The sequence below is a fragment of the Sinohyriopsis cumingii genome, chromosome 4 (assembly GCF_028554795.1).
Source record: "Sinohyriopsis cumingii isolate HCF-2022 chromosome 4, ASM2855479v2, whole genome shotgun sequence".
NCBI classification, from domain to species: Eukaryota; Metazoa; Mollusca; class Bivalvia; order Unionida; family Unionidae; genus Sinohyriopsis; species Sinohyriopsis cumingii.
Genome location: NC_142964.1, coordinates 87,835,183 through 87,853,824, shown reverse-complemented (window position 1 = coordinate 87,853,824; position 18,642 = coordinate 87,835,183). Strand labels below are relative to the sequence as shown.

General features: G+C 35.4%; 1 protein-coding gene and 2 long non-coding RNA genes across 5 annotated transcripts in view; 2 read left to right on the top strand and 1 right to left on the bottom strand.

Moving 5' to 3' along the window:
- Positions 1-18,642, top strand: part of LOC149801612 (furin-like protease kpc-1) — a 237,224-nt gene that overhangs the window by 124,142 nt on the left and 94,440 nt on the right. The gene's annotated exons all lie outside the window — the stretch shown is intronic.
- On the bottom strand, positions 360-3,302 carry LOC149801615 (uncharacterized). Its single transcript, XR_016420470.1, has 3 exons — positions 3,215-3,302; positions 2,431-2,526; positions 360-514 (listed from the first exon to the last, which is right to left on the bottom strand). It is a non-coding gene; the product is annotated as an uncharacterized LOC149801615 (long non-coding RNA).
- On the top strand, positions 3,356-6,533 carry LOC149801614 (uncharacterized). Its single transcript, XR_016420694.1, has 3 exons — positions 3,356-3,970; positions 4,593-4,689; positions 5,548-6,533. It is a non-coding gene; the product is annotated as an uncharacterized LOC149801614 (long non-coding RNA).

The following is an 18,642-nucleotide window of genomic DNA, read 5'->3' as shown; positions in this document are numbered from 1 at the left end:
AGAACATGATCCAAATTACCCCAACCAACTCCTTGTATTGACTGTGATGTTTAGTAACTTTTAAACAAGGAAACAAAAATTAAAAACTATACTTGTCACTGGTAGCTTAATAGGTTGTGCACTAGTATTCAGTAGACAACATGGCTTAAGTTGTCATAAATATCGCTACACTTCTACTGGTGTGTCATAAAATCCAGATTACTGGCTCCTTAACATCATCCGAGTTTCTAAAAATATGTTCTCTTACTTTAGTTATAGTTTGAATTTATTCTGAAGCAATCTTAACAACAAAATAACAGAAATTCACGTTAATTTCTATCTCAATTTTAATGAAAAAAATTTAAAATATTTTTTTTTACACGTGTTGTTTCATAGTTCATTCACCACATTTCTTATTTTTCTGTTGTCACCACTGGAGTCTGTGGAAGTGATGGTACTCTTGATGGTTTAACCAAATCGCAAAGCTTCCGTCTTACCATCACCTCCCCAATGTTATACTTCTCCTTCATGATTTCTGAAATACAAATCATTGTATATTAATGAATAGAATCAAGCAAGATTTCAAATTTATTTCAATCCCATATATATATATAGAGAGAGAGAGAGAGAGTGAGAGAGAGAGGGGAGTGAGAGAATGAGAATTATGCCTGAAACATTTCATGCAATTACAGTACTTTTACAATCCCTGAGGTTGGTAATTGTAATGAGGCACTTGGCTTGATGACTAACTTGATAGGCTTAAAAACCTGTGGTTTCCATCACAAATTAAACTGGCTACCTAACTGCTCCTGTGGTCTAAGTCTAAGTGGTTAGAGCGCTGCTACGGGTGTGACAGGTCACAGGTTTGAACCCTTAACTGAGTCATACCAAAGACTTATTAAAAGAATGGTACTATTAGCTGCCTTGCCTGGTGCTCAGCATTAACCCTTTACCTCATGCAAGCGTCTTTTGATGTCTCTACTCCATTCACATGGAAGCGCCTTTTGACGCCTGCTGTAAACATCAGCCATTTTAAGCTGGTTTTCATAGCGCCACCTTCGGGGAAAACCCCCATTTAGATACTACATTCATTTCTGTGAATGACAATTACATCAGATCACGTGGTCACTGTTTATGCCCTGGTCGATATCTGCTATTTAAAGTAACTGGGTCATAATCTCCACTCTCCAAAATGGAGGTCGCGGATTTCATTCAGTACTTAACGAAGTTTTCACGATTAGAATCAGAACTACGAAAGATTCAGTAACTTAGGTAAAGGCTCTGATACTGATGCAGGCAGCAATTAGTTTTCATAAATTATCAAATTCAGATGACTTAGTGATGTAGATGCAGACGACAAATTGTAAATTTCAAGCATGAGAAATGGCAGCTACGATTGGTCACGCGGCCTCACTGACATGACGGTGAATGAGTCCTCTCAAGATTTTAAAGCACGTAAAAAATTCTTCAGTGAAAAATAATTACGCAGCTATAACAATCAGACTTTTAATCTTAAATTGTTCCACACATAATAGATGTGTACCAAAAATGTAAAATGGTTACAATTGCTGTTTAACATAAAATACACTACATTGCTTAACAGTTAACAGGCAGGCCTATGCATATGGAGTCGAATAGGTAACAGGTGCTCTATTTAATGCATGCTGCACTTTGTAATTATGCTCATTAAGGTAAACAGTTAAGAGGTTAGTGTTAGGACTGGTCAACCTGGTGTCAAGATAATGTGAATGGGTGGGAGACATTATGCTACATGTCTGTGGCATGATATCCCAGTGCTAGACATCACTATAAATTGCCACACTGCAGACATCGTAGTGATGTGACTAAACATTTGTTAAAGCTACGCTACTAAACATCTGAATCACGCACACACAAACTGGCTACCATATACATGCAGTTGTGATTATACCGTTTAAACTGAAAGTAGATTTACATTGTCCATTTGAATATTGCCTGTCTACACTATGTTTCAAGTAGTAGTTGTGTATACGTTTAAATTTCATAATAATGTTCCAGCCTTAGTTCATAAAAAAATTTTGTTACAATTTGGCATATATTTTGTCATAGGTTAACAAAGTTTAAAACGCATGGTTAATAATTTAAAATATACCATAAATTATTTGAATTCTGGGCTGGTCTTGGAGAGGTGGCCTTGTGTGTGCTTATTATTGGCTCTTGCCCCAGTTAGTGTCTTGCCAATATATTCACCAGAGCTGTACAGCATTCTGAATATTTATTTAGCAGCTTTGTTAAAATCCAAAATTTGACATATTTCTGCCTCATGCTGGGTGTGAAAAACAATTTAATCCAAATTTTCACCATGATGATTCATATGCACTAAGTTTCTGATATATTTACTTATCTACATACACAACTCCAGGTTACAGCTAATGTTCTAGACATGTGAATTTGAAACAAATGTGGTATTACCTCTTGCTTGCTTAATTCAAAATTAAAAGATTGAAGAATTTCAATGAAGCTGTCGCCATCAAGTTGTTTACATAACTGTGCCTTGCCACTTTTTTTCTGAAATTAAAGGACACAAACTAAACAAGTATTTTTGGTGAGGAAAATTGATAATCATTTCCAACAGTTTACAACTGTACATTCTTATTAATTATACAATAAGTTACTATTAAATATTACTGAAATGGCTGAATATAAATTGGATAGACAGAAACAAGCCATAATCTGAATTGAAGATTAATTGGAAAAGAGATCTACCGGTATATTTCCGAGTCACAGTCTAAAATTAATTAAAACAAATATAACTTATTGCTACAAATAGCACACTGTCTGGAAAATAATAACGAAAATGTAAAAAATACAAATACCAGTCAGATCATTAATAATATCAAGGGTGAATAAAATTTAAATGAAATTTACAATTTGGAAATGTATATTCGCAAGGCCGGCACGTACCAACTTTTTTGAAAGACAGACACGAGATGACTGGTCATTGTGCATTAGGATAAGTAAAAAATGTTGCCAATTATGTAAACAAAGCTTAAAACATAACACATACCTTTCAATATCCTTACAAGTTGACGTTTAATTTATCAGTCTTCAAACAGCATAAAAAAATGAAATTGTTCCATAGGATATATTTCGTAATAGCTTTCCGTAAATTTAAGTCACGCGAAGTCTTTCGCAGCTAAGGTACTTGGCGGCCGTGCAAATAATTTTGCTACAACTGGACTGAGTAATGACTTACCTGCTATTTTCGCAATAATACACTCATGGTATCTCTTGAATCCACGACAAACCGCCATCACTTTCTCTCCCGTGAGATATTCCTTCATTTCTTTTTGTGGAGAGTGTACATCAGCCATATAGATTATGCCTCCCTGAATGGGACGATCATTCACCCATATAACCAGTGATATTTCTGGTTCAGTGGTCATTTTAAAATCCTGGGATATTTTATATTTTACAATTTCAATGACACTCCAATCGAAAATTGCGCCCAAATTCTAGACTGGTTATCCAAAGCGTTTTACGGTGCCAAATTTGGAACCAAACGTTACAGAAACGGTTTTTTTTTTTTTTTTCTTTTTACAGAAAATTTGGTTCTAACGCATGAAATCGAAACATGCCGGCTTTTTCAATGTAGTAATTGGTTAAAAAAAATAAGTTCATAATTTTATATCCCATCATAGTCAGCTTCATCAGCCATCATCATACGGAACAACCTCGGCTATTTCTGCGTGACAAAAACGTGACTCCGATACGTGAAGGCGAATACTTGACAGAAAAATCAGACATTTTGTTCTCTTTTGATTTACGATTTATCTAAAGAGTTAATATCTATACATCGGATACCAACGCCGTGATTTGGATATGTTGGGGAATGATTGGTTTACATTAAAGTGGTTTTAGAAGACAAAGTTTACGACCAAGAGGCAATATTGTGTCGAGGTGTGGAACACAAATGGAAAGACAACACAAATTGGACACCCAAATATTATAGGTGAGTATGAAATAAACGGAGTCTCGACTTTATCTCGTTTGCCCAAGTATAAACTGACTATATGATTAACCGCCCAACACTATATATGTATTACTGATAATTAAATTGTAAGCAAGTATTTCAATAAATGTGAAAAGATATACAAGGTCAAAAACAAGTTTCCTTTTGCACCAGTTTTAAAATTAGAGTAGGTATTTTTGTTTTTCAATATATATGTATATATAACTTTCAAAGCAACCTAATTTGTGGAATTTTATTTTAACAGCCATAACCTTGTAATTGTTAGTCTTGGAAATGTTAACTCCAGTGATACATGTAAGCCCAACAGGGACTGCTCTGGTATTATGATAAAGTTGTGAATTTCTTGAGTATTTGTAGATCTAGTCCAAAAAGGTCTTTAGGTTACTGCTAAATTTTCAGACTGCTACATATATAAGTAAAATCATAACTTAAGTAACTTAAGTCCTGGAAAAAGAAATTTTGAAAAATTTCACATTAATCTTAGCAAGATTAAAATATACACAAGTTTTACCATGAAGATGATTTTTGAACGATATGTTAATGTTTTAATCAGTCTGACTGTACAGTCTGTAAACGTTTTAATGCTGTTTATGTATTACAGGTACTGGTGTTCAGGACAAAATATATAAGCAGTCTGAAGTTAATTCCACAAAGTCCATTCCTAAAAGCACCATGTACGGGAGGAAGAGAAAACAATGGTAATTCCAGGAGTAATAGAGAGTTTTTTTACATTTTAAATAATGTCTGCAGCTGTCTCCCACAACAATGTTTATTTGTGTGAAGATAAGCATTATTCTTTATACATTTGTTCTTACCTAGTACATTCACAGCTTAACATGGCTCATATCTTAAACACAGTTTCATTACCATATCAATAATTTAAGGAATAAACAAATTTCACTATACAACACTAAGTGGAATTTTCAGAGTTCAACAAATTCTGAGTATATGGTGAAATCGTTCAGTATTTACAGACAGAATATTCAGTGTACGTGTTTGAACATAACATTCACTCTGTATGGGTTATCCAACACACCATACACAATATATGCACAATGTACACCATATTTAACCAAATCAGCCAATTACAGAAATTCCAGGAAATATCTGATCAGTATTGATTCCTGCAGAACAAGATATAATAATTTATTGTTATGCATTGTCATACTTCAGTTTTTAATTATTTAAAATGTTAAATATAATTTTTACTTTCATTTTTCTTATAATGCCCTAAAACGTTATGAAACTTGAGTTGTTTTTCTGAAAACATCACATACATTTATGAAATGTATGTTGTATCACGTGTACTTTGTATGATTGAGTATATTATTGTGTATCAATTACTTGCCATTTACATGCATTCATTGTGTATCATATTTGCATTACCCACGTTTAAATGATGCATGCATTAACATTGGATTTGTCAAACTAAACTACTGTAACAGTGTAATATTAACTGTACATATTCAATTCCCACAACAAAACAATAATGTTTGAATGTTAAGATTTTAATATGAGTTATAGATGTTCACTAAAATTTGTATTTCTCATTACAGTGTTGTTGATCTAGGTGAATCCAGTTCTGTTGGTCTTGGATATTATGAAATTGGTGACTGTACGTAATACTGATCTTCAAATATAATGAGAATATCAACAGATGAACCAACTAGATATGGTGACAGTGACATGAGTTTTTCATCTGACTCAGAAGAAAGTATAGAGTTTTAATCAAGTTCAGACAATGAACAGTATCATCAGGTGAATGAAGCAACTCAGTCTTACCCATCCCATGTCACAGATCCCCCACTTTATGTCATAGCCCCATAACAAGATATATATTGTAGTGAAATCACAAAGTCTGAACATGTTATTGTCCTTGGGGCTTTGCCAACAAGACATAATTTGTCAGATGCTAAATATGTGACTTTTTGGACTTAACTCAGTTGCATCTTCCTTCAGCAAACACAGGATTGACAGTTGTCAAAGATTTGAAGGAGAAATGTGAATTCAGTAAGGAGGATCTCAAATATAATTTTTATTGTGAGATCTGCGAAAAATTGTACTCCGATAAAGAAGAAATGTGTGAATCTGGGGGCTGTACAGGTGTACATAACTAATAATTATGAGCAAAATCTCTTTGGAATGAAGTTGGCTCTGACAAGAAAGAAGACTTCCTTTCATCATCAAAACTAGGATCAAGTGTCTTCGAGAACCTATTATTGTTGTTGAAATTGGAAATGCCATTTATGGTACTGTTCTCCCCAATCATCATGAAAAGGACTAAAATGGCTCTCACCATTGCACAGCAGAATTTCATACTTATACACTGTAGTGTCAAGCTCAAGTGGTGAACAGATTTGGACATATTTATGATTTTATATGCACCAGATATTTTCTGGTCAGGATTTAACTAATTTTTCAGGATATCTTTTCATACATGTATAGTTTGTGTTACACCAACATTTTTGTATAATGATGTTCTTTTGATAATGAACATTTAATTACATATGTGGTACATACAATAAATGATGTACTACTTCAACACTTGTAGTTTGTTTTTTTAAAGCAGGGGTCAAGTGTGTGTGTGTGTATGGTTTAGTTTGTTTATTTGACTTGTGTCCTCTATTTCTCAGTATATATTTATCATAGGTTTGAAATAATAGTTTAGTTTCAAGTTCAAAAATCTGTGTTACAGCGCAGTTTAGTCATGATTGCTCTTTCTTTAGGTAATTCAAAATAATTCTTTGTACCAATCTTGAAAATTGACTAAGTTCTTTTCCAGGGTTTTCCATGCTGAAATTTATCCCAAAAATTCTAAGTCCAAACTGTCCATCCTTTTCCAGGGTTTTCTATGCTGAAATTTATCCAAAAAATTCTAAGTCTAAACTGTCCATGCTTTTCCAGGGTTTTCCATGCTGAAAAAAATTCAGAGTCCAAAATGTCCATCATTTTCCAGGGTTTTCCATGCTGAAAAAAATCAAAGTCCAAAATGTCCATCGTTTTCCAGGGTTTTCCATGCTGAAAAATTTCAAAGTCCAAAATGTCCAGCATTTTCCAGGCATGTCCAGCATTTTCCATGCACAATGTCCAGGGTTTCCATGCTAAATTCTGCAGAATATTTCATTTTTCCATCATTTTCCAGGGTTTTCCATGTTTTTCCATCGTATTCCATCCTTTTCCAGAGTATACGATGGAAAAAGTACAGCCGGGTCATGTACTTGTATGGGATACACACCTTTTCTCATGATCAGGTGGGACAGTATCGACAAGTAATTTTGAAGTTCTTCAACATCTCAGTATGCACCAGTGATGTGACAGTGATCATAAATCGGAACCAGGACTTTTACTTACATTGCCAAACAGGCTTTGCTTTTTGTCAGTGAAAGCTTTTTCACAAGTCGAGTAGTGAGTGTTTGTGGAGAACTCACAAATGTTATCACCCATCATAATAATGCGTTCTGTTGAATCAAGCTGTTGTTGAATCCATTTCATTGTGACTTTGATTGATCGGAGGTTTACCTCCACTGTGTCTGGAGTACCCTAAGCATGATAATAGACTGGTGGCTGTTTTGCCATCACACTGAACCACAGCATAACAAAACCCACATGGAATTTGTTCTGCAACTTGCACTGTCTGGTTGATATCATGTGCATTTGTGTCTTTGTCAGCAGAGCTGCTTGCTACTGCAACATTCAGGCATTCAGAATCAGTGTAGATGATATATGGGACTTTCATCTATCTGTACTGCAGAAAAATTGACAAATAAAAGTCATGACTGGTGAGCAGTTCTTGAGTATTAAATTCATTATTGTAATGTCTGTATTGATATTTCTTGCTGTGGTGCTTGCTGTGCTGGTTAAGCAGACGACCAGGATGTTTTATCCATATATAGTACAAGATTGATTGATTCCAAGTCTTTCATTTCACTCAGTAGCAACAAATCATTCAAGTTCAGCCGTTCTATCCATGGGGAGATAGTGCCAGTGACTATAAGTCTTTATGATAAATGAACAGTGATACCTGTTCTCAGTGTTTCAGATTTCTTTACTGTGGCTTTTGTCGCTTGCACAGGAAACTTGGTATCACCAAAGATGGGTTTGACCAGGTGTTGCTGGTAAATTTTTTGAGGCATGTCTTGCTGATCACTGACTCGGTAAAGCATCAATAAAACTGCCACTCAAAGCAATGATTATCTTTAGAATGTCCATCCCAATCCTGCATTGGTGTATTTTTATTGCATTTTGAGAATCTTTTCAAAGCCAATTTCATTGTTAATGATGCTGCTTTCTTTGCAGTTCAGGATCGTGCGGGCACCATTGTGAATCCACTGAGTAGTAGTTTTCAATCCATCCTTGCCTCAACTAAATGGTATAATGAGCACTGCTTTGACCACAGTGTGACCAAAGTTTTGTAACGCCACAACAGTTCTGGGAATCAGATTTGTTAGCAGTTGTTGAGTGTCTTAGCCTGGTGCATAGGTGGGCATGATAATGGCCATGTGATTTTCCAACTCACTGCAATGTTTCTGAATTTTGAATTCAGGCACTTACACAAGCATACTTGACCATTTCAGTAGTGATAGCAGAGGCAAGATGACATTTTTGTTTTGTCCTTGGCAGGAAGATGGTTTTGTTCATATGAGTGCACTATCACAAGGATTTTTGGCTTTTCTGGCGCCACTCTGTATTAGGATATTGTGCTCCTACACAAATTGTCTTTGTTGTTTTAACATAGTTTTCCTTGTTGCTATTGTTGTTGCAGTGGCAGCCAATGGTGGTGGTAACTGTTGCTTATTCAGCACAAAAATAGGTCTCAATAATTCAAGTATGCCTGCTTTTCTCATATGACTTGATATATGCATACCATGCTACCGTGTGAGCTCAGTCTTATCTGTGGTACTGTAGGCATGTTTATACCAGGGGAGGCAAAGCATTTTTCTAATTTTGTCAATTTTTTATACTTTTGGTATTTTGCCAGGATCAGAAACTGCAATTGCTAAAGTCCTGGTGATTCATCTATTTCTTTTGTTGTGTTATCTGCTTTTGTTTGTGCTTGTGCAGCCACAGGTGTTAGTGGTTTTGATTTTTGGCAAAGTTGGTTGCGTGATTTGACTCTGATGCCAGATTTCAGGCAGGGTTGTGCCCCTAATCCCTCTCATAATATTTGCATTTGGGTTCTACAGTATTTGTAATGGCATGGTCTGCCACAGGTTTCGTACTTTCCAAGGCTGCCACATGGTTCGTACTTTCCAAGTCTGGTTGCTTTGTATTTGTTGTGTCGCAATATCATGGAGCTTCTACATTCCAGTGCCATGGAGCTTCCTATTTACATATGTGGGAGCATCTATTCTTGCCAAATAATTGACCACACCTATCTCAGAGTAACCACAGAGAAAACCTTCCGCTATGTTAACACATTAACCCCTGGAGGTTTTTGTCGTTTTCGCCTGAAATTCTAGTAGGAAATACATTTTGAAAGCTGTTTCTGAATAAATTCTAAAACACCAACTTCCAGGTGATCTTCCAATAGCATACTGCCTAGTTGTTAGAAACATCATTTTTCATTGGCTATTTGGCTCGCGCATGAGCAGAAGGGTGAAAGTTGGATATTGTTTTTTGTTGCTTAACAGATCCATTATTTTCGTATCGAGACCACTCTTTATTCCAAATGCCCATCTTATCCTACTTTTTGCAAAGGTTCATCTGTCTATTTGCAGTTCATACTGGTCTGCCTTAGATCTGAGACCAAAAAGTCTAAAATCCAGACACAGAATTGGATTTTGACCACAGGCAAATATTGGGTAGAAAAAATCAGTTCCAAAAAATGAGGTTTTTCCCTTTGTATTTTGTAGTGCAACTAGAAATTCCAGATTTTTTGGTATCAGTGTAGAGCTACATATGTCTACCTTTCTATAATACCACCCACTTTAGTGTATTATGCATGACTTTGACGCTACAGAGCTCGGCAGTAGGTTACTACCTCCTGCAACTTAAACTTGTCACCAGGGGTTAAGTACAACATCTTTCATTAATGGGTCTGCCTGAATAAGGGCAAACGAGTCATCATTGAGTACAACAGCAACATAAAATTTGTTGTTGTTGTAGTAGGGTTTAATGCCATTTTTCAGCACACAATAGGCTATACATGGCGGCCAGTATTAATGATGGAGGAAGAACCCGGGAAATTCCCGGAAAGAACCACCGACCCTCGAGAAGCTACTGGCAAGCTTTCTCACATACCCACATTCACCGAATCCGAGACTTGAACCCACGCAGACAGAGATGAAATGGCAGTGATCCGTAACGGAGAGCGCTTTAGACCACTCTGCCACCCTATAAAATTTGTTGGGTGACTGCCACTTGTACCCAGTAATGTTGAACCTCTCATTGTGAATTTTGTATTAGATACTTGTGATGCCTTTCTCATGCAATGCAGTAATGTGCTCTGTAAAATAAATGGAGTTGGGATGCCATTTTTTGACTTATGGCCCCAAATCATCTGTTTAATCAGCCGGCTCTGAAGCATCCTTGTCACTGACCTCGACAAAAATGTCAGACACAGTGGGTGAGTTATGATTCTTTTTGAGGATGTACTCTTTCATGCACATTATTCAGCAGTTTCTTTTTAGTTTTTGTTTGCCTCAGATATCTATCCAGGTTTGTTTCATTCTATTTCTAAGGTCACTACCAAACTGACCAACTTATCAAATTCTTACATCTTTTGCACTTCTTTAATGAAGCTGTATGTCCCATTCAAATGATACAATATTCTCAATTCATCTGTCATACATTTGACAACCCATTTCTTTGGAAGTAGCATGCCGCCCGTTGCAACTTTCATAAATTCCTAACATTTTTTTTGTGAATCATTACTTTCACTTCCACTCATTTGTACATAAACAGCCACTTTAATATAAGAATATTCACAGCTCTTCTGTAATTTCTACCAACATAAAATAATCAATGTACATATACTATAGAGGGGGCCCCGAGTGGCCGAGTGGTCTAAAGCGCTCACCGTTACGGATCACTGCCATCTCACCTCTGTCTGCGTCAGTTTGAGTCTCGGATTCGGCTAATGTGGTTATGTCAGAAAGCTTGCCAGTAGCTTCTCGTGGGTCGGTGGTTCTTTCCGGGGGTTTTCCAGGTTCTTCCTCCACCATTAATACTGGCCGCCATGTATAGCCTATCTTGTGCTGAAAAATGGCGTTAAGCCCTACAACAACAACAACAACAACAACATATACTATAGAGGCTATATAATACACTTTAAAAAAAATCAATGCACATCAGAACCACTAGTACATTTATTTATTCATTGTAATAGGCTTGGCAGCATGTGTGTGTGTGTGTGTGTGTGTGTGTGTATATATATATATATATACATAATATTTATATTGATCATTGCCACAGACTTGCCTGTCTGAACACATCTCTTTCTCTGCAGGATATTCATTTTTATGATCACTGCATACTAGAGTATTACAAAAGGCTGTATTTTAATACAAACAAACCAGCAGTTACAGTATGGGATAAGTACTGCTTTGAAGAAGAGACTGTCTGTTGTAAATTGCTTCATGACTGAGGAATTTTTTTTCACAAGTCACTGAAATGATGCTGCTTATATGTGATCACTAGTTTAACTTGTGCTTTTGTACAGTTAGATGCTGCCATTAGTAATGAAAGTCAGGCACTTGTTAGGTATTAAGAACAGAATAAAAGTGGATCTAAGAGGGTACTTGTTTTTTAAGTGGAGAACTACTTCACCCTGAGAGGTAAAACAGTTCATCATAGCATTCTATTATGTGCCTCTGATATTGCAGAGCCTTCCATTTGAAGTTTGTATGGAGTAAGAAAAAAAAATAGTATGGTCGAACCCATCTTTTGTAGTGACCTCAAGTTATTAGATCGATGCAGATTATACATGTATATTATAATAACTTGGTGCAAAGAACTTGGAAAGGTGACTGTTTAAAGCCGAGCAGTTGATTTCATTATACAGGTGAAAAGCAGGGTTTGACTATTATACTAGTATATTTAAAAATGACTTTTATAAACAGCTATCAAGCAAGAAACTTAACTAGCAGTCTTTCTGAACATTTAAAAATAGTTGACATTTACTAATTGGATGCTAGTTGAAATTTGCTGATACAGGTATTATTTATTGTCTGTTTGTCAACAATGTAATATACATGTAAAGACTTAGCAATCTACTTCTGGGTAGCAAGAATTCTCCTAAATTTACCATTTGAAACACCTTCCAGAAATTTATTATAAAAATTAAAAAGGCTGAAATTTGAATATAGATTAGCCTACCAAAAATCCATATTAATGTTCAAAGTAAAGAATATTGAATTTTGTCCACAGTATTTGAATATGTTTCATTTTAAGTCAGAAAAACGAAAAGATGGATCTAAATTGAGGTCAGTGACAAATGATCATTGCAAACACACACAAAAATATTTGAATATGCTTATTCTGATGCTATCCAATCAATGAGATCAATGACAAATGATCATTGCAAACACCAAAAACAAATACTTGAATATGCTTATTCTGATGCTACCCAATCAATGAGATCAATGACAAATGATCATTGCAAACACCAAAAACAAATACTTGAATATGCTTATTCTGATGCTACCCAATCAATGAGATCAATGACAAATGATCATTGCAAACACCAAAAACAAATACTTGAATATGCTTATTCTGATGCTATCCAATCAATGAGATCAATGACAAATGATCATTGTAAACACCAAAAACAGATACTTGAATATGCTTATTCTGATGCTACCCAAAGCAATTAATTCAGAAACAAATCTAAATGTGTTCAGTACAAAAACGTATGACTGCATATCTCGAAAAGCAGTTTTCATTGTAAATATTGAAATACATGCACTCCAGTTTATTCTGTTAATGCATTTCATATATTCTTTGAGTGTTTGTACTAAATGTATTTAAGCATGCTTGTTTTCTTGTGTGGGTTTTTTCCTCTTGTATTTACAATAGCTTATTCATCCTGATGGCCTCAAGGGTAGAATTATAGAATATACTGAGCTTCCCTCATCAAATAAAGTATTTATTGACATTATTATTATTATTATTATTATTATTATTATTTATTACAGTTAATATAAACTTAATGTTTTGTAAAAAAAAATGAAGTTTTGAATTTTTTTTGTAGAAATTATTTTAATCTAATCTTTTTTCTTTTTATTGGTCATATTTTCAGTTTCAGCAATAATTTACCTTAGCCATTATATTACCAGATTTGGGTAATTTTTAGCATAGATAGTATTTAAATGTTATTTTCAAAAGAAATTGTTTTTTCCCCCTCATAATCTAACAATGGGTCGAGCATCTGCCTTGGATGCAGAAGGTTACAGGTTTGAACCCCAGCCAAGTCATACCAAAAATTTCAAAAATGGTACTTACAGCTGCCTCACTAGGGGCTCAGCGTTAAGAGTTTTGTGTTAGGACTGGTCAGCCTGGTGTCAGGATAATGTGGCTGGGTGGGACATCATGCTACATGTCTGCGGCATGATGCCCCAGTGCTAGACATCAGTATAAACTGCCACACTGCAGACATCATAGTGATATGACTGAAAAATTGTTAAAGTTATGTTAAAAATCCAAATCACACACACACACACACAGACACTAAGAATGGGTCAGAATATCTGTTTTCAACATTCATACGTCTTAGAGCATTGTCTTTTCATGAGCTTCCCTGAAGAAACTTTATTTATTGTTTTGACAATTGACAAATATCTCATCTCATGGGAAAATTGTGAGATAAATCTCTTTGGAAGATTTAACTATGCTCTGTGCTTACTTTATGGTAAGATCCAGATTGGAGTGTCATAGTGCAACACTTATATTCTTGCATTAATAACTAGATAGATGATCGAGCTGTAACAAATCTACCAGTATTATCCATATTACAGTCACATTAAACTGTCTTCAGGGATACAAGAGGTTGTAACCAACAATTCACATGTTCAGTATTTGTATCAAATAGGATTCGTGCAAATTTAACTTTAAGTGTAACCTTCATTTTCTTGCTGCAATTGACTTGACAATATTAACATTTCATATAGTAACAGGAGAATGGCAGTTAAATGCTAAATAAGACAACTGCCAGATTGCCTTTTTCTCTTTAGCTTAAATGTGGATAAATAGCACAGCTATATTTTTCACTTGAACGTTTACCTAACTCTGTAAGTCATAAGGGTTTTTAAGTATTGCAATATAATAAGCAACTTGAGAGCAATTGACTTACTGTTGCTGTATTAAAAAGATAACAAAGTAGGTTCCTGACTTTTTAACGAAGATAATGCAAAACTTAAAAGTGGTAGCTTCAGAATGAATTGCATATTGTTGACCTTAACCCCAGTTTAAGAAAATGTGTGTATGCCCATGTGAAATGGTACCCCCTTCTATGAAGAAACCAGTATACCTGTTTTGAGTACCGTATATACTCGCGTATAAGTCCGTTCACGTATAAGCCGACCCCCCCCAACTGAATTGGTAAAACTGTTATAAAGTGCATGACCCATGTATAAGCCAACTCATAATTTCTAGACTACCGGTACATCACAAGATGCACAAAGTGAGTTCTGAATACGTTTATCTAGGCAAGTCACATTATTAAATAAAATGAAAGTAAGAAAGCTAATTTATATGTTGAAATAAAAACAATTCTAAAGTGTTATGTCTTAATGGAAATTTAATTAATCCTCATTCAAAAATCATGAATTATAAAAGTTCTATCACTTTTAGAATCCTTCAAAATCTGGCTCTGTATCAGACTCACCAAACAGTTCACGAAACTCAGCTTCTGTTACGGGCGTGCTTTCATCATATACGTCGCCATTGTCATCATGGTCATCCGATAGTGTGATTCAGTTGATCAAAATATGATTGGTTTCAGCGTGGACATTATTCAGGTATTGTGACAGTTTATAACTTTGAGCAGAAACCATGTCCACTACCATATCTCATTAAACAATACATTTGAGAGTCGGCATATATTAGTAAAGTCATTGGCATTGTGCAACAAAACAAACCTATTATCCCTGAGGCATTTACCACAGATTAAGCATATGGTAGCTATTGTACAACACTCTACCGCTAACAAACCACTTTGCTTTACAAACAACTAAACAACAGTAGTATATAAACTGTGGCTGCCGATTACTTCTAAAACACCTGTCAAAGAAAGCCCACAAATTATATTGTTTTACAATTATTCACACTGACTTGTATATTGCCCTGTTATTTACCCTTCCTAAGAGTGCGCGCAACAAACCCCTATGGAGCCTCTCGCTATTGTTCCTTTAAGACTATTGTACATGTATTTCTACTCTCGATCAAAATGTTTGTCGTATATACCTTCAGTATCGTAATTCTTTTTTTTTTTTACGTAGATTCTTTTCATATTTGCACTTAAATAAGCTAGCGTGCATTTGTACGATACCATAGAGTTTAATGATTACTGATTAGCTGAGGGTTAAATATTTGACTGGAGATTACTAATATGGCGGTTCTTTTGGAAAATAGACGTACCACCGTGGCTCAATTAACACGTATGGCTGCATTTTCTGGTGGCTGGACATCTGTCAAATAGACGTCAAGTACGTTGAAACATGTTTTTCATTCATTATCCTACCACTTAAGTTAGAAAAAAATATTTGTTTCACTTCACGACAGCACAAATCTTATGAGCCATGTGGCATCATTAGGCATGTGATCTCATCTTCGGTGATCGACAGAAACAATAAATACTAGAAATCAAGGGAAAAAATCGTTAAAAATTTCAGACTTGGACCTTGGCCCGCAGATAAGCCAACCCCCCTTCTTCCAGGCCTTATTTTTTTCCTAAATTTTTCGGCTTATGTGCGAGTATATCAGTAGTAACAAATTTCACAAGTACATTAGAATGATAATAGCAGTGTTGTATTTTTGGGGGACTGATCTAGGTTAAAGTTTTCCAACCCCAACACACACACACCCCCCCACTGCCCATCTTTCTCCTTACATCATGTGCATGAAAGTTACCCACAGGTGCCCCTGCAAGAGGAAAGTCATGTTGGGTGGAAGACTTCATTCTAGATAGGTCCTCAACAAAACTGCTATTATCATACTACACAGCATATGGTCCACAAGGTCCATGACCATGACGTGTATGGCATGAGTATATACATGACTTGCGTCGATGCTTACATGGCCACTATTACAGACGCTGATTGGTTTGTGAACTGGCTATTCAGACTCAGTTTCTTCCCATATTTTATTTACAGATATGTCTTCTGCTGTCTGTTGATCTTTTTCATATCAGTGTTCTATAAAATTCTTTATTAGTTTAACAATAAATCGTTTGCATACTGCTGAAATTTTTGCAGGTGTATGAGCTTATTTAATGATTATATAAGATTATCTTCCATTTTTGATAGTCTTTAATCAAAATCTGATATTTTGTTAATTCCATGTCATAGAATCCACTGCATCACTGACTGAATGCTCTCACTTTTTAGTCAGTGTCATGTGTTTTCATAGACTTAAATCCCAATGTCATCCTACATGAAAAAAGTTGTATATGCCAAGTCATCTGAATAATACTGAATCTCGAAAACTCATTGGTCCTAAACAGCATTGGGTTCCATCAAAACTGGATAATACTGATGTTTCCTCAAATTATGAGCCATGTAATTTCACCTTCCAGCTAAGAAACCCAGCCATTTTTCATATGTATATGAATTAATCAAGTGATTATTGGCAACATTCATGGATCAGTTGATTTCACTTGGAAGTTGAAACACAAGATTTGATGATATCACTGTTGTATACATAAGAAGACAACACCACACTATGTTGTCTATGGTAGGTGATCCTTATGTGGTAACTCAGGAAAGAATTTACAAGTATTTTTTTTAAGGCATAACTGATTTACATTATTTTTTTACAATTCCTTATCATATACTTACCAATTAAAATGGAAATGTACAAAGTTGGCTTTATCTTCACCACAGATTAGCTCTTCAAAGTATTCCAGCACCCCAGCTGATCACCAGTATTCATCCAAGTCTTGTTTTTATCTAATTAATGTTTTTTTGTATTCAAATCCACTTTTAAAAAAAACTGGCCTGCCTCTCTTTATTCCCTTTGAAATCAGTTTGTGTGCCACATGTAAATGATGTTGTTATTAAATTAGTCACTAACAGAATTTGTCAGATGTATCATATTTACTTTCTGAACACTCCTGAAAAAGAACGGAATTATGAGTGGGTTAAGGAGACCCAGGACAGATTTAAAGCCTTGTGTTGTGTGTGCATCAAACTTACAGACATTGGGGCTATGGGTGAGAGTGCCCTTCTATCACACTATAAGGGTATGAAACACCAGAAAATTGATGCATCAGTGCCAGCAATGAGTTTGGATTATTTTGAATAAAAACACACAAAAAGACATGTGCCAGAAACATTCAGTTTACTAACTACCTAAATAAAAGTTGAAAAGTGCAACCATGAGTGAAAAGGGAGCAATGGAGCTCAGAATAGAATGTATGGCATTTCTGATTGAAGGGTTGATAAAGATTACTGTGAAATGACCAATCACATTCTTTGGTCAGAAATATGGTATGTTTGTGTCCAAGGGAAATGGCCAGACATACAAATCTCAGTAGGGACAAATTTAAGAAACTTTGAAGTTGATAATTACAGCAAAAAGAATCAGTGTGTTTGATGGTGAAGTGATCCTGAACAATATAACAATGTTCTTGACAGTATACCAGTTACTGGTACTGGTAAATTTGCAGGCTTTCATCCATACAGGGATGGACTGGACACTTTTTTTTGTGGAGCATGTCATATGTTAGGTTGGGGTAGCTGCTGAAGATTGTTAAGCTTCTGTTGACCCTCTCCCATGTACAAGCAACAGCAGAGTGTGGCTTTCTGTGAACAAAGAAGTAGAGTGTGAAAATTTGAAGGGACAAAGAGTATCATATGTGATCATGTTAGAAATGTGGGAGGAGTAGTGAATGTTCTAATCACCAATCAGCATTTTGTAAGTGCAGCTTCAACAAGACAGAAGAAGAAACAGTCTGAGTATGGACAGCAGAAAAGAAAGCATGTTCTTGATTATATTATGAACTGTTAAGAAAGCAGTTGGTTATACTGTCTTTAAAAGCGGAAAAGACACTAAAGTGGCAACTTCTAGCACAGGCCAATGCTTAAAGATAAATTAGAGCAATATTTTTTGCAAAGTTATCTGAAGGTTGGCAAATTGTTGCTTTGGGGTTAAAATTCTCGAGCCCACCCCACTCCCACCCAGAAATTAAATGGGCAGTCCTTGAGATTAATGTAACCAGGAAAAAAATTCATGGACCAAGTTTAACCTGCAAATTACTTATTTTTGTTTTTACTGTTATTTCTGTCTTAAAGCCCAAATGAGCTCTACTTGATTCTTTTAAAGTATGTTTCCTTTAGCCCTTGATAATTCTCTATATTTTTGGGGAAGGAGTCAAGAGTTGCAACTTGTTCAGAATATTTCCATTTATAATATCATGTCATTAAATTGGAGTCCTATGGGATTTGCTGTGTCTGTCTGTGTCTGTGAATTCATTTTTCTTACTTGCTCATGATAAA